General features: G+C 39.8%; 1 protein-coding gene across 1 annotated transcript in view; it reads right to left on the reverse strand.

Annotated features, from left to right (window-relative positions):
* Nucleotides 1-6,057, reverse strand: part of IL1RAPL1 (interleukin 1 receptor accessory protein like 1) — a 1,343,461-nt gene extending 1,337,404 nt beyond the window's left edge. Inside the window, exon 1 of the mRNA XM_063444288.1 lies at nucleotides 5,409-6,057. The gene's annotated coding sequence lies outside the window, so the exon portion shown is untranslated. The remainder of the gene's footprint in view (nucleotides 1-5,408) is intronic.
* Between the last annotated feature and the right edge of the window lie 4,672 nt (nucleotides 6,058-10,729).

Below are 10,729 nucleotides of genomic sequence, written 5' to 3' on the forward strand. Positions count from 1 at the left end.
TACCATCCTCAGTGTCTGGAACAATACTATGGGTAGTGGGGCCAACATTTTCTGTTCTAGCCTTAGGCAATAAAAGCAGCTAGCTATGTCTCTGTTGCAATCCCTTCCTGCTACAGGTACTAGTAATAGGTAACACACCATGCTACCGAGAGGAGAGAAAGAGAGGTGGATATGTAAGCCATGGTGACTGAGAATTTGAGAGTCTGTTACAGTGAAAGAGGGAGTTGCGAGTTGTTGTGCTTATAAAATGGGTACAGACAGACTGGCCTGACAGATGGAAGAGAGTGATTGACATAAACAATGCAACCTGCAAGCATCCATTCAGCTCTAAAAAAACTGCATTTTATATTTGCAGAAGGTCATTGTTTTTACTATTTTAACACAATATGTTTTTGTTACTCACAGAAAAAATATAAGAAAATGACAAATAAAATTAACAAAACAGACACAAAGGAAGTGGAATACATGAAGTATAGCCATAGTTGGGAAGGATAGTATAGAGTCTGACTTTAGCTTGTGTGTTAATAGAGAGAAAGTGCACTAATGCATTAATTGTGTATGCTTGGTATCCAAGGCTACTTTATCATACCAAGAAAGTAAATCTGGTAACTTGGCAACCAACTGGCTGTCATTTTGCATGCATCAGTATTGTGGGTAAGAATATTGAGTTAAATTATAGTTGAGGCATAAGAAACAACATTCATAACTGAATATCCTTCATTAATAACACACCCCTGAAGCAACCATACCCTTTCACATATTGATTTCATGGGGATGAAAGCATGGGATTTGAATTGGTGTTCTCGATAAGCAGGTTACTAAAGAAATAATTTAGAATGGTAGAACAAAGCTAGAACATTGCGATTGTCCCATTGAATCCAGAGCACAATGGAGGTATGAATTTGTTAGGATGTCCTACCTATAACAGTCTATGTTTAGGCCCATCATAATCATTAGCACCTGTCCCATTCGCCACTTAATCCAAAACTAATACACAGTAACAACTCACTGTACCTATTTGATACCAGTTGGATCCTTTTTTGCCTTCAGAACATATCTAAGGGACTAGAATTCAAGCTGGCTCCATAGCATTAAACATTTACTGCATATTTTTTTTTTTTTTTTTTTTTTTTACCAAATATTCAGACCTGTTCATCCTAGTTGTTTATTATGTGGTACCCATGCTGTAAGGTATGGTTAGTATTGGAGAGTTATATTCATGCAATCACAGGATTTTGCAATTGTGTAACAGTTCTTTGAATGCTCAATGTTATTTATTTTTGCTATAAACAGGTGCATTGTAACATTCCAAAAATGCAACTGCTAGGAAAAAAAGTAGAAGCAATCCGTTAACTGCTCAAGAGATGACTGGAATATTTCTTCTTAATATGTCACACTCTTTAGTCACATTTAATAGGTCCATTACAATATGTTACAGTCAGAACTAATCCAGCATGATCTATAGTCCTACTCACAGTGTTATTCTGACACCTGAAACATTAAATCACATACCTAAAGCAAAGACACTACCTGCAAACATTTACAATTAAAAACTATTGGAACATACACGTATTCCATTATTTGTCCATTATATCAAATAGCAGTCCATGTTTTTAACTCGGTACTGTTGACCGATGACATAGTCCATGCCTTGTTCACTTTAATCTGTTTGGCTACCATTGTTTGACTATCATCACAGAGTACAATGGCCAATAATCTCAGGAACATGCTCTAGATTGCTCACAAAAACTAAAACTAAGAATCTATCTATCTATCTATCTATCTATCTATCTATCTGTCTGTCTGTCTGTCTATCATCTATTTCAGCATTATATAACAGGGAATGGGACTTTTTTTTTGGAGAAACCATGAGATTGAAGTCATTTATGGGTTTCATCACAACACCCCCCACCCCGCCACAAACATACACACACCATTACCATCAATATCCATCCATGATAAAAGGTCCACCATTGTATGTGTTTTACTTTAAAAGGCTCACAGTTTTATAGGTGCCTTGATTTCAAAATAATACAATTTAATGTAATTGTTTATTACCGTGTATTATTGCTGGAGTGGTATGATGCATAGTCACACTGTCAATTACAGTAAGTGTCAGCACTGAAAGAAAACTGAAGAGAGGTGGGCAGGAATTGTGCTGACATCAATAGAAACCTCCTGCTTTGGCTACAGGAAACTCAACCTAGGCTCATTAGTATTGTATGCGCCCTCAATTTTCACTTGCTCATTGCATTCCAACTCACATTTCACTGAGATGACATAATTCCTGGGAATGGCAGAATGTTCTTAATTATACGATTTACGGTTTTATAACACTAAGCAAAGTGTTCAAAACACTATTGAAAAAGATAGATAGATAGATAGATAATACATTGTCGGCTAAGAAATAGACAGACAGACAGACAGACAGACAGACAAACAGATAGATAGATAGATAGATAGATAGATAGATAGATAGATAGATAGATAGATAGATAGATATCCATGTAATTCTAGTCTGTTGTCTCCTTTTGTCAATTAAATAATTTCTCTTTAATTAAACCTACGCTACTTCCTTCACCATAGGAACTGAATTAGTAAGTCACAATAAACTGATACTAGATTTGAATCAGGCTCCCATTTCTTCCTCTGGGTGCCCAGTTTAATATATGAATAACTCATCATTACATAAATGTGTAGGCGTTAAGCATAACAATCACCAAAACCTCAAAACCATGCAATTAACCATCTGAAACATTGCATTGCAACCAATTGCAATACTCAAACAGTTAATGTTTAACTCCTGAGAAGCAAACCCTTTTTTCCAAAGGGTGTTTTAATTATGTTTTATCAAATTCCTGCATGATGATCCATTTTGTGGTTTGACACATGACTGCTGCTATACATCTCTGACAATAGATGATCAATATTATATAAATATTGGCTTATTTTGAAAAAAAAACTAATGGCGTGTGATCTTTTTTATGTTAAGATCAGGTGGCTACTTCTATAAACCTGTTTTGATTTTTTTTTTTCTCGTTTAACAAATGCAATTGGCCATGGCCAGCAGAGATAGCATCTTTCATTATCGCATTTAACATGGAATATCCGACAAAGAGCTTTTAAAGACATCCATCTTCCTTTGGTGGAGCTAATTATACCAGACAGCAAGGAAATCTAAACAAGTGGGGTCCTTTAGTGGCTAACATCTGCCTCTGGTTTGTACCCATAAACCATCTCGCTGTACAGAACTCTATTAAAAATATATGTACTGTGATATGAAATCTGTACAGTACAGAGCTCCCCACATTTCATTATTAAAGTAATCGCAACATTCTGCAGAATACAACATGACTTATTCAGGAAGTCCATTTCAAAAGCAAACTGCGTGGAAGAGAGAGAATGTGTGTGTGTGTTGGATCCATATTAATAGTCTGTATGTATTGGATTCACATAAATAGTGTGTGTGTGTGTGTATGTCTCTCTGCATTTTCCTTTTTTTTTCTTTAACACTATTAATATGGATTAAGGTGGTGGATGATAATGTATTGACTCTTTGCACACCCCATACATTTTTAATTAGCTAAATCAATTAGAAGTAGAACATCCATAAATACAGATTATTAATTGGTCACAAAACTTAACTCACTCTCTATCTGGTGGTATGGTGTGCGCATGTGTAAGGAACAGAACCCCATCTTGGAATCAATGAAGAGTCAGACACACAAGAAAGCTACTTGTTTTGCCTCCTATTTAGTAGTTTCTGTTCAATGCCCCTTTCAATACCCCCTAACCCTGCTACATTGTTTGCAAACATGGCATGAATATCTTGGCCTCGCCACTGACCTTGACAAAGACTGTGTGGATAGATTTAATCAATGGCAGCATTGTACTGCCTTACATTTGTAATATTCTTTTTGTAACAATGTGTTCAAGGTAGCGTGAAACCCTAAAAGCTAAACTTGTAATCCTTGGACCAAATACAAAACATAGTATGGAAAAACTGGTATTTAACAGATGAAAAATAAATTAACGAACTGCAGTAAAATCTTAAAACTTCTACAAAATATTTTTGCCTCTTTTTTTTTTTCTCCCTCCCCACCATTTTTAACACAGTATCTTCTGGCCAATTCATCTGTACCTTTTTTTATAACACCACCATGGAAAAGTTAAAATAAGTTTTTCATATGAATCATTTTATAGATGCAGCATGACAGCTCTGACAAAGACCCCCAGCATCATACTAATATACATGCCCCCCTTCTTTGAATTCTAATATGTAATGCAGTGTACATAGTGTGACTTCTGTTACTGTATAACTTTACTGTGCAATGCCCCCTTGTCACAGTCAGTCAGTTCTTTTCTTCTACCAAACTGAAATGCATTTTGATGCTGTATTTACCAAGTTTTCATGGATATTTTACACAAACTTTTTATTGTAATCTATACCCAAAAAGTCACCAATTAGCCCAACACATGATGCAAAGCATGGATTTAATACAACACTGGTGCATGCACAATTTAGAATTTGCTCTATACTGTCCTGATTACCTGCATAGAGGATGGTTTATTGTGGAAGGAACCTACAGTATTTTAATTGACTACATTGCTGTAGTGATTCTGACAGAATAAGGGTTGTGCAGGAATTGATACTGGGAGCTAAGCTCTGTCCTTTGCTGATTTTCTTCAAGAGCTTGTAGCTATATAATTCTCCTGCAGAATCTGCAGAAATAATTGCATGCCAATCTATACCAATACACTTAATGGCATTTAACCTCATGGTGGAGGCAAAACAATCTTAGTCTCTATTAGAAATGGCTAAATGTGTGTGTGTGTGTGTGTGTGTGTGTGTGTGTGTGTGTGTGTGTGTGTGTGTGTGTGTGTGTGTGTGTGTGTGTGTGTGTGTGTGTGTGTGTGTGTGTGTGTGTGTGTGTGTGTGTGTGTGTGTGTGTGTGTGTGTGTGTGTGTATTTTTTTTCTCATGCAGAATTCTGCAGCTGATGTATGCTGCATATACTAATCAGAGTTTGAATAAAAGCATTTCTTTAATAAATAACTAGAGATCAGTGTGTTTCCACACAATATAAACCACAGGCTGTCTTTTATGAAGAATCTGCTTCTTTGGCAGATGTAGCAACTGCTCAAAAAAAAATAATCTTGCATTAAAATGAATATGAATTGCTGTATGATTCAACCCCAATATGATATATGGTTGAAAGCAGCCTGTGCCCTGATTACCAAAGACAACAACCAAAATATGATTTGCAGGTCAATATTTTTACTTAAACCCACAGATCCAACATATTTAAGGCTCAGAAGCAATCAGGAAGCCCCCATTTTTTTTTAGAAGCACCCAAGTTTGGAGTAGTTATATGACAGTGGCTGCTTATAGACAGAAAGGCATCTTACCCAGCACGATCTTCCAAATTGTTCTTGTGTTGGTATCAGTCAGCAAGGTGATAGCTGGTCATCACAATGCTTATTCAGCAGATCCACGTATTAATAATCCCTGTGATATTTCTATTTTATATTCTGCTACCAATTAGTAACAGTATCCAAATGCATAAGTGCCAAGTTTACCATCAAATCTGTTAATTCCATCTATAGCTAGGATCCCATGTACAAGATGCCTCTACCTCTCAAAGTAGCCAGTAATGTTCTCAGATCCAAACCAGGTGTGAAGCAAAGGAAGGTGAAGATGGAAAAAAAAGGAATATAATAGGATTGAACCAAAGAAGTCAATTATCAACAGGACAAGAAAAAAGAGAATATTGATGAGGAATTCTTCACTGCAGACTGCAGCCTTTCAAAGCCAGGCTTCCTCACACATGCAACATCTCCATATTCAAGATGCAGCCAGGGGAAGAAGAAGAAATCTCTGTATGTTTCACAAGTATCCTGCAATAATAGATCCAATGGGGCTTTCCTTATACTGTACTGCTATGTGAAATAACTCCTGCTGGTTGAAACAGCGTCTCCTGGGTCCTAGTGCTCCCAAACGTGAAGAAAAAAAAACAAACAAAAAAAATAAAACAAGCCAGTTGTCTGTTTGCTCCGAACGATGCTAATCCTTAATAAAGCTGACAAGTGAGCACACACACCATCTAATACAATATTAAAAATAAAATATATATATATAAAGGCAAAAAAATAAATAAAAAATAAACCCCAAACAAACTTGATTAACAGCCACCACCATCCAAAAAGCAAGAAGCCAGGGGAGATAAAAGAAGAAACAGAGGGAGGAAATAGAGAGACATAGATAGACAGAAAAAAAGGGGGAGAGACTGCAATGTATAAATGAATCCACTGTTTCAACAAGATCTCCTCATTTGATTGAATGCATTTTGTAGCTTGCTGCAACTGCAAGTCATAAAAAGATACAGTTACTGCCACCCAATGGCTGTTCTAGAACTAGCCAATCCAGAATTTCAGCTCTCAGCCCTTCAGTTTAGAAGGCAGTGTTAAAACAGGAAAACCGTACATGGCGTGAAGTAAAAGTCTATCTGTGTAGCTGTTGCTCTCTCTGTCTTTGAAAACAAGTATGGTCATTGTCTAAAAGCAAAGTGTTAGATGTTTTAGGTCATGCAAGTGGCTGGATACACATGTAGATGCAATTCACCTAAAGAGCACCCTGACAAGGATTGAACGCAGAGTTATTGCTGCAGTTCTCTTCGGTAAAGAGCAAGGTGTTGTTTGGGAAGATGCTATGTTATATCCATTACTCATTTGATAGTTCAAATTTGTACTTCCTTGTTGCTATGGGATCTTTTCTTTGTTCCAGCTGTCTGAATTGTGTGGGAACATTTCATGTTAATTTTTTTTTTCTCTCTCTCTCTCTCTATATATTTACTGCATATCAAACAAAATCTGACAGAACAAAATGCTTTGCCTTGTTACCAGCCAAGGCTAGCAACAGCTGCAAGGGTTATTTAATTAGAATTTGTAATGAATTAAAGAATATAAATTAATCTTCTGGTTTTATACGTTACCATGTGCAAAAGGGACATTCCTGTGTGGATTTTACCATATTTTTTTTAATGTTTTATACTGATAATTCATTAGAAATATTATTATTATTTTTATTATTTATTTTAATATTTTTTAAAAAAAATATTTTAAAGTTCCTCTTTTGGGTGTCTCTCTGGAGCATTGATTCTCCTGCTCTGAATTCCACTAGAACCAGACATTTCACTGTCAATCACTAGCATCCCCCCAGCCACAACAGAATGCAAAAGAATAAGCATTGATGTATGGATATGATGTCATACGGGGATGCCTCTGCAGTATTTCCCGCATGATAATGATAGGAAGCACGCATGGATGTGCAGTTTAGTTACAAGTGTCGGTATTACAGCAAATTCATTTTAACTTTTTCATTGCCAAACATAAATATACTGGTGTCTAAGGCAGGGTTTCCCAATTCATTTTTCCAGTGGAACCCTTTGAGATAGTATACCAATATCGTTGAGCCCCCGAAAAAAAATTTGCGCCGTAGCACAAACCTTTTAATAAGTGGCTTTTTTATTACTATTTTCAAATATCTTATGATACTCCTGAAGCCTTCGCTTTAAAAAGACATTGTCTTTATATTTGTACTCTGGGTGGTTTTGCTCAAAATGACGAAATAATTTAGCAGGTGCTAACAAACTGTTTGGCAATATTTTCTTGCAAACTAAGCATTGTGCTTGAGGTATATTTTTTTTATTTCTGACACTTGTGAATCCAAATGACAAGTAGCTATCATCATATTTTCTTTTTCTTTGTTTGAGAAGAAGATTGGCTAGCATTGTGTGCTTTTCTCCTTTTTTTTGACTTGTAACTTGTCTCTTTAAGTCACTTGTTTTTATAAATGTCGAACAGGTAGAAGTAGTAATAATTTTTCTCTGAAGAGTTCCCTGCTTTAACCAGCTTTTCAAATTCATGCTTGTTTATTGGTAAAAAAAAAAAAAAAAAACATTTTGAAAAATACAGATCTCACAACCTGACTGAAAAGGATGCTGATTTGGATAACACTCTTAGAAAGAACTGAACTTAAGCAGGATTTTTTAGTTAGCCTTGGAGAAAAAGACACTTTGAAAAATACAGTTAACAGATTTTTGCCCCTTACAGAGTCTTTCAATGCACCTGACAGAGACTTTTAATGTCCCTTACAGAGCCTTGCAATGTCCTTAACAGAGAATTTCAATGCCCCCAACAGTCTTTCAATGCCCCTGACAGAGTCTTTCAATGCCCCTCAAAGAGTCTTTCAATATCCCTGACAGTCTTCCAATGCCCCTGGTAGAGCCTTTTAATGTCCCTTACAGAGCCTTTTAATGTCCCAAACAGATAATTTCAATGCCACCAACAGAGGCTTTCAATGCCCCTCAAAGATTCTTTAAATGCCCCTGACACAGCCTTTTAATGTCCCTAGCAGAGAATTTCAATGCCCCTGACAGTCTTTCAATGCCCCTGAAAGAGAATTTCAATGCCAAGGACAGTCTTTGAATGCCCCTGAGAGTCTTTCAATGCCACTTAAAGAGTCTTTCAATGCCCCTACCAAAGCCTTTCAAAGTCCCTAAAGAGAATTTCAATGTCCCTACCTAACAGAGCTTTATATTGCCCTACCCAATAGAGCTTTCTATGACCTTACCTAACAGAGATTTCTATGTCCCTACCTAACAGAGCTTTCTATGAAAATAACAGAGCTTTAACTATCAGCCCCACTCTCTATCACTCCTTTACCATGAGTGATTGAAAATGGCTGACGACAGGGCTGGTTGGCTGACTTCTGGGTGGGCTTGCGGATGGCTGAGCGGGCTCTCTCATGGCCGAGATAAGTGGTTGGCTGATGGCAGGGCGGGCGGCAGGGTGGGCGCTAGGGCGGGCTCTGATGGCAAGGCGTGCTGGCGGCAAGGGGTGCTGAGGGCAGGGAGGGCTTAAGATCGCGCTCTCGCTATCTCTTATGAGATTGCGGTTGGCGATCTCTGCTGTTTCCAGCCTTCCGGGAACAGCAGGTAGCGGCAGCCATCTTGGATGTGGCAAAATGCTGTGGAACCCCAATTTTGTTCTCGCGGAACCCTAGGGTTCCTTGGAACACCAATTTGGAAATGCTGGTCTAAGCTATGCAACCAATATTATGTGCATATGATTGGCACCTTTGCACATAAAATGTTTCTTGTTTTTTGAGCACATGCTGGGACTTTTGCTTCTTGCTCGTAACTCTACAGTTCATGTTCTCTGATGACGCATGTTTGTGCTTTTGAGTGTAAGTGCTTTTGTGTGTGTCAAAGTGGGCAATGCGACATCTCTGGACAATGCGTCAGTTTTTAGAAATTCAAGAAAATTTAAAATTTTTGGTGAATATGGCAGTTCTGTGCAATTGTCCGTCAACTGGTTCTATCATTAAAAAGTCCATAGGAACCAGAATAATCGCACCTCACCATAAGACGCACCTAGTTTTTAGAGGAAGAAACCCAGAAAAAAAATATTCTGAACAAACTGTCCCATAGTGTTTCTTACTATGGGACAGTTTGTACAGAATCTTTTTTTTCTCCCCTGTCCCATAGTGTCCCCCCCTCCCATAGTCTTCTCCTCTCTCCCATAGTCTTCATCCACCCCCTCCCCATAGACTTCACCCACCCCCTCCCCATAGACTTCATCCACCCCCTCCCCATGGACTTCATCCACCCCCTCCCCATAGACTTCATCCCCCCTCCCCCCATATACTTCATCCCCCCCCTCCCCCCATATACTTCATCCCCCCCTCCCCCCCATATACTTCATCCCCCCCCTCCCCCCATATACTTCATCCCCCCCCCCTCCCCCCATATACTTCATCCCCCCCCTCCCCCCCATATACTTCATCCCCCCCTCCCCCCCATATACTTCATCCCCCCCTCCCCCCATATACTTCATCCCCCCCCTCCCCCCCATATACTTCATCCCCCCCTCCCCCATATACTTCATCCCCCCCTCCCCCCCATATACTTCATCCCCCCCTCCCCCCCATAGTCTTCATCCACCCCCTCCCCATAGTCTTCATCCACCCCCTCCCCATAGACTTCATCCACCCCTCCCCATAGACTTCATCCACCCCCTCCCCATAGACTTCATCCACCCCCTCCCCATAGACTTCATCCACCCCCTCCCCATAGACTTCATCCACCCCCTCCCCATAGACTTCATCCACCCCCTCCCCATAGACTTCATCCACCCCCTCCCCATAGTCTTCATCCACCCCCTCCCCATAGACTTCATCCACCCCCTCCCCATAGACTTCATTCCCCCCACTCCCCATAGACTTCATTCCCCCCACTCCCCATAGACTTCATTCCCCCCACTCCCCATAGACTTCATCCCCCCCACTCCCCATAGACTTCAACCCCCCACTCCCCATAGACTTCACCCCCCCCTCCCCATAGACTTCACCCCCCCTCCCCCATATACTTCATCCCTCCCCCCATAGACTTCATCCCCCCCTCCCCCCATAGACTTCATCCCCCCCTCCCCCCATAGACTTCATCCCCCCCCCTCCCCCCATAGACTTCATCCCCCCCCTCCCCATAGACTTCACCCCTCCCCATAGACTTCATCCCCCCCATATACTTCATCCCCCCCTCCCCATATACTTCATCCCCCCCCTCCCCATATACTTCATCCCCCCTCCCCCTCCCCATATACTTCACCCCCCCCATATACTTCATCCCCCCCCCTCCCCATAGACTTCATCCCCCCCCTCCCCATAGACT

Source organism: Pelobates fuscus, chromosome 1 (genome assembly GCF_036172605.1).
Source record: "Pelobates fuscus isolate aPelFus1 chromosome 1, aPelFus1.pri, whole genome shotgun sequence".
Classification (NCBI taxonomy): Eukaryota; Metazoa; Chordata; class Amphibia; order Anura; family Pelobatidae; genus Pelobates; species Pelobates fuscus.